Raw genomic sequence first — 6381 nt, 5'->3', positions numbered from 1 at the left:
AAGAGAACTTCAGAACAATTTCATTTAAGAAATTCGATGTCAAAATAATAAGATTCTTGCAAACCTAATCCAAGAACACACCAAAACGATCATTCATTATGATCAGTTAGGCTACATCCCAGGGATGCAGGGATGGTTCAGTATTTGGAAATCCATTAACATAATCAACTGTATCAAAGAAAAGAAACCACATGATCATCTTATTAGATGCTGAGAAAGCATTTGGACACTTCATGATAAAAGTCTTGGAAAGATCAGGAATTCAAAGCCAATACCTAAAAACAGTAAAAACAATATACAGAAAACCAGTAGCCAACATCAAGTTAAGTGGAGAGAAACTTGAAGCAATCCTACTAAAATCAGGGACTAGACAAGGCTGGCCACTCTTTTTCTACCTATTCAATATATTACTTCAAGTTCTAGCCAGAGGAATTAGACAACAAAAAGAGGTCAAATTGATACAAATTGGAAAGAAGAAATCAAAATATCACTATTTGCAAATGATATGATAGTATACTTAAGTGACCCCAAAAATTTCACTAGAGAACTCCTACAGCTGTTAAACAACTTCAGCAAAGTGGCTGGATATAAAATTAACTCAAATCAATAGCCTTCCTCCACCCAAAGGATAAACAGGCTGAGAAAGAAATTAGGGAAAGGATATCCTTCACAATAGTCACAACAATATAAAATACCTTGGTGTGACTCTAACCAAGCAAGTGAAATATCTGTATAACAAGAATTTCAAGTCTCTGAAGAAAGAAATTGAAGATCTCAGAAGATGGAAAGATCTCCCATGCTCATGAATTGGCAGGATTAATATTGTAAAAATGGTCATCTTGCCAAAGTCAATCTACAGATCAATATAATCCCCATCAAAATCCCAGCTCAGTTCTTCATAGAGTTAGAAAGAGCAATTTGCAAGTTCATTTGGAATAACAAAAAACCCAGGATAGAAAAACTATTCTCCACAATAAAAGAACTTCTTGGGGAATCACCATTCCTGACTTCAAGCTGTATTACAGAGCAGTCATGATAAAAACTGTATGGTATTGGTACAGAGATAGGCAGGTAAATCAATGGAATAGAATTGAAGACCCAGAAATGAACCCACACACCTATGGTCACTTGATCTTTGACAAAGGAGCTAAAACCATCCAATGGAAAAAAAGGACATTTTCAACAAATGGTCCTGGTTCAACTGGAGGTCACTATGTAGACTGCAGATCAATTCTTTCTTATCTCCTTGTACAAAGCTCAAGGACCTCCACATAAAACCAAATACACTGTAACTAATAGAAGAGAAAGTAGGGGAAGAGCCTTGAACACATAGACACAGGGGAAAATTTCCTGAACAGAATACCAATGATCTTCTTTAAGATCAAGAATTGACAAATGTGACTTCATAAAATTGCAAAGCTTCTGTAAGGCAAAAGACATTGTCATTAGGACAAAACGGCAACCAACAGATTGGGAAAAGATCTTTACCTATCTTACATTCAATAGATGGCTAATATCAAATGTATACAAAGAACTCAAGAAGTTAGACTCTAGAGAATCAAATAACCCTATTAAAAATGGGGTACAGAGCTAAACAAAGAATTCTCAAAGACTATAGTATGGCTGAGAAGCACCTTAAGAAACATTCAACATCCTTAGTCATCAGGGAAATGTAAATTGAAACAACTCTGAGATTTTCCCTCACACCAGTCAGAATGGCTAAGATCAAAATTCAGGCGACAATAGACGATTGCAAGGATGTGGAGAAAGAGGAACACTCCTCCACTGTTGGGATTGCAAGATTGTACAACCACTCTGGAAATCAGCCTGGCGTTTCCCCAGAAAATTGAACATAGTACTACCTGAGGACCCAGCTATACCACTCCTGGGCATATACTCAGTAGATGCTCCAACTTCATGAAATTCTTAGTCAAATGGATGAAACTAGAAATTATCATCTTTAGTGACATAACCCAATCATAAAAGAAAACACATGCTATGTACTCACTGCTAAGCGGATATTAGCCCCAAAACTCGAGATACCCAAAATTCAATTCATAAACCACATGAAGCTCAAGAAGACGGAAGACCAAATTGTGGATGCTTCAGATCTTCTTAGAAGTGGGAACAAAGATACTCACAGGAAGCAATATGGAGACAAATTTGTGGAACAAATTTGTGGAGCAAATTTGTGGAGATTGCCCCACCTGGGGGATCCATTCCATATACAGATATCAAACCTAGATATTATTGCAGATGCCAAGAAGTGCATGCTGACAGGATCCTGATATAGCTGTTTTCTGAGAGGTTCTGCCACAGCCTGAAAAATATAGAGGTGGATGCTCACAGCCAACCATTGAATTGAGAACAATGTCCCTAATGGAGGAGTTAGAGAAAGGACTGAAGGAGCTGAAAAGGTTTGCAATCCCATAAGAACAATAATACCAACCAACCAGATCTCCCCCCTCCCCGTTCCCAGGGACTAAACAACCATCCCAAGAGTACACAGGGATGGACCTATGGCTCCATCTGCATATGTAGCAGAGGATGGCCTTTTCGGGCATCGATGGGAGGAGAGGCCCTTGCTCCTGTCATGACTTGATTCCCCAGTGTAGGGGAATATCAGGGTGGATAGGTGGGAAGGAGTGGGTGGGTGGGTGAGGGAGCACCCTCACAGAAGCAGGGGGAGGGAAGATGGGATAATGGGTTTCCTGAGGAAAACTGGGAAAGGGGATAACATTTGAAATGTAAATAAATGAGATATCCAATAAAAGAAGAAAGGAAGGAAGGAAGGAAGGAGGGAAGGGGGGAAGGAAGGAAGGAAGAAAGAAAAAAGACAGGGTTTCTCTGTGTAATGATGCCAGCTGTCCTGAAGCTCACTCTGTAGACCAGACTGGCTTTGAACTCACAGAGATCCTCCTGCCTTTGCCTCCTGGGTGTTCAGATTAAGAGCATGTACCACCACCACCTGGCAATAGTGAATAATTTAAAATATACATTTAATGCTAGATAGACTTTGGGGAAAAGGGCTGGCATTTGTGAAGTCATAAAGATATGTAGTCTCTGGTGGAATTCTCTTTAAGAACAGAGTATAAAATTATTTATATGAACTTGGAAGGGCCCCTCCCAGTATATTGAAAGAATTCAGGTAAACGAGAGACCCGGAGCTTAGCTTTCCTCATCTTGATGGAGAATTTCCCAGGATAGAACATACTTGGTAGCCTGATAACCTGTGATTGTACATCTGTTTTCTCTTTTAATTTTTTTTGAATGGGGTCAAGCTGACCTAAAACTGTCACCCAATCTAGTCTCACACTTGTAGCCATCTTCCTACCTCAGCCTCCAGGTGCTGGCATTAGAGCCATGAGCCACCACACACCGAATAAGGAATAAGGCAGGGTCTTGCTATCTGTGGCACAGATTTCTATTTCTCCTGCCTCGGCCTCCCATATCTTGCATTTCCTAGGATGTACCACTTCATTTATTTTAAGCCCTTTCTTTTTCTTATTTATTTTAAATCTTGTTTTATTTATCCACTAAAACTCATATTCAGATGGACAGCTTATAACCTCATCATATGTGTGTATGTTATGTATGCATAACATACATGCGTGTATGTATGTTTTTATTTTCTTGGGATTACCTTCTAGAAGTCGGCTTAGTTGGTCAAATGGTATGATCATATTAAAAGCATTTATCACTACGTTGCTTACTGCTTTTGTGTAGGACATTGGCATCTTTTCCTCCAGTCTGTCACCTTGCATCTGCTTTATGACTTTTTTTTTTCCATTTGACTCCCATCAAGTCAGAGCTTGAGGTTCCCCTCCCCCTCACTCACTCTCCCCCAAACTGCCTGGCACAGTACTAAGGACCTGCTCTTGTGTACTGAGTGTGGTGTTCATCATCCTCTCCCTAAATATTCATCACTCACTTGTCTTTTTAAAAGGCATTGATTTTATTTTATGTGAGGAGGAGGAGTGTTTGTCTGCTTGTGCGTATGTGCACCATGTGTGTACCTAGTACTTGAGACCAGAAGAGGGCTTTACAACCCCGGAACACAAACAGATATTTGTGAGCTGCAATGTCCCAAATCTAGAATCTCTTAACTGCTGAGTCATCCCTCTAGTCCCTTGCTTGTCTTTAAAGTCACCTCTGGTACCGAACCCGAACCTTTTCTGAAGTTTCCAGAGAGAACCAGCATTTCCCCATATGCTTTGATCCCAGCGTCTGAAACACCATATTGTACTTTTTTTTGTTGAGATAAAGGGTACGATTCTTTACAAGACTGGAAATAATTTTTCCAGCGCATAAAGGACATAGAATGTAGATGTACATTTGTGCAGGTCGAGTAAGTAAGCAAATTAATTACAGTGGGAAGACAATTGCTTAGAAATCCGGGTTACCTGTGCTGTGTTCTCGCTCAAACTCTCACTTATTAATTGAACTCCAGGTGGGTCACTAGTTTACCTCTTGCACTACAAGTGGTCTTGGGACTCACTGGAGATGATGTGTCAAAAGTTCCAGCAATTAATGACAGAATTGGCAGGCAGGGTGTGTTGTGGCTGTCCTGGCTGTCAAAGATTTCTTGTTGTCAGTATTAAATTTAGGACATTAGTTCGTCGTGCTGAGTTGATATCAAAAGGTTTGGGTATCCATGAGAGGTGGAGAGTGCTCATGCTGTGGCTTCTGTACAGATTCCCCTCCCCCACAAATCTGGGAGGTAGAAGACAAACCAGTGTAGAGAGAAGTCAGGGAGCTGTATCTAGCAAGGGATAGACCTGACCTTAGCTTCTGGTGACTGATACAGGTCCAAGAAACGTTGATTCCTTTATACCAGGGAAGGTGAAAGTTTTCTTTTGTGTAGATCCCCGACAATCCCCACATCCCCTCATCCATACCACCACCTACAGGAGTCCTGCTGATGAAGAGGATGCCTGGCATTGATAGATAAGAAGAAACCCTGCTGGTTCTTGGGTTCTGAATCTATGTTAGAATTATTTAGGGCCGATCTTTCATTTAACAAGAATTTTGGACTCAGTTTTCTTTAACTCTGCTCCTTCTCTTCCCCTCTTCTCCTCTTCAACTTCCCTCCCTCTTTGCTTCTGTGATGTCCATTCTTGGTTGTCAACTTGACTATATCTGGAATTAACCAAAAACCAAGTGGCTGGGTATATCTGTGAAAGTAATTTTCTTAATTATATTATTTGAAATAAAAAGGCTAACTTTTAACCTGGATCTTTTGAAGACCATCTCAGTTAGGGTTGACCAAGGCAACTCCTTTTTGTTTTTTACTTTTAATTTTTTATTGGATTTATTAAATTTACATTTCAAATGTTATCACATTTCCTTGTTTCCCGTCCATAACCCCCTATCCCATACCCCTTCCCCTGGTTCTATGAGGGTGTTCCCCCACCCACCCTGCCCTTCCCACCTCCCAACCCTGACATTCCCCTACACTGGGGCACCAAGCCTTGGCAGGACCAAGGGCTTCTCCTCCCATTGATGCCCAACAAGGCCATCCTTTGCTACATATGCAGCTGGAGCCATAGGTCTGTCCATGTATAGTCTCTGGGTAGTGATTTAATCCCTGGGAGCTCTGGTTGGTTGTCATTGCTGTTCTTATGGGGTTGCAGGCCCTTTCAGCTCCTTCAGTCATTGCTCTAATTCCTCCAATGGGGGTCCCATTCTCAATTCAGTGGTTGGCTGTGAGCATCTGCCTCTGTATTTGTCATGCTCTGGGAGAGCGTCTGAGGAGACAGCTATATCGGGCGCCTGTTAGCATGTGCTTCTTGGCATCAGAAATATTGTCTGGGTTTGGTGGCTGTATATGGGCTGGATCCCCAGGTGAGACAATCTCTGGATGGCCTTTCCTTCAGTCTGCTCCAAACTTTGTCTCTGTATTTCCTCCTGTGAATATTTTTGTTCCCCCTTCTAAGAAGGAGTAAGGCATCTACACTTTGGTCGTCCTTCTTCTTGTTCTTCATGTGGTCTGTGGATTGTATCAGATTGGATAATCTGAGCTTTTGGGCTAATATCAACTTATCAGTGATTGCACACCATTGTGGTTTTTTTTTTTTTTTTTTTTTTTTTGGTGATTGGGTTACCTCACTCAGGATGATTTTTTTAGTTCTATCCATTTGCCTATGAATTTCATAAAGTCAATGTTTTTAACAGCAGAATAATACTTCATTGTGTAAATGTACCACATTTTATGTAGCCATTCCTCTGTTGAGGGACACTGGGGTCCTTTCCAGCTTCTGACTATTATAAATAAGGTTGCTATGAACATAGTGGAGCATGTGTCTTTGTTGTATGTTGAAGCATTCTTTGGGTATATGCCCAGGAGAGGTATAGATGGGTCCTCAGGTAGTGCAATGTCCA

Source organism: Rattus norvegicus, chromosome 5, assembly GCF_021556685.1.
Source record: "Rattus norvegicus strain SHRSP/BbbUtx chromosome 5, alternate assembly SHRSP_T2T, whole genome shotgun sequence".
Taxonomy (NCBI): Eukaryota; Metazoa; Chordata; class Mammalia; order Rodentia; family Muridae; genus Rattus; species Rattus norvegicus.
Note: the sequence above shows the minus strand (reverse complement) of the source record.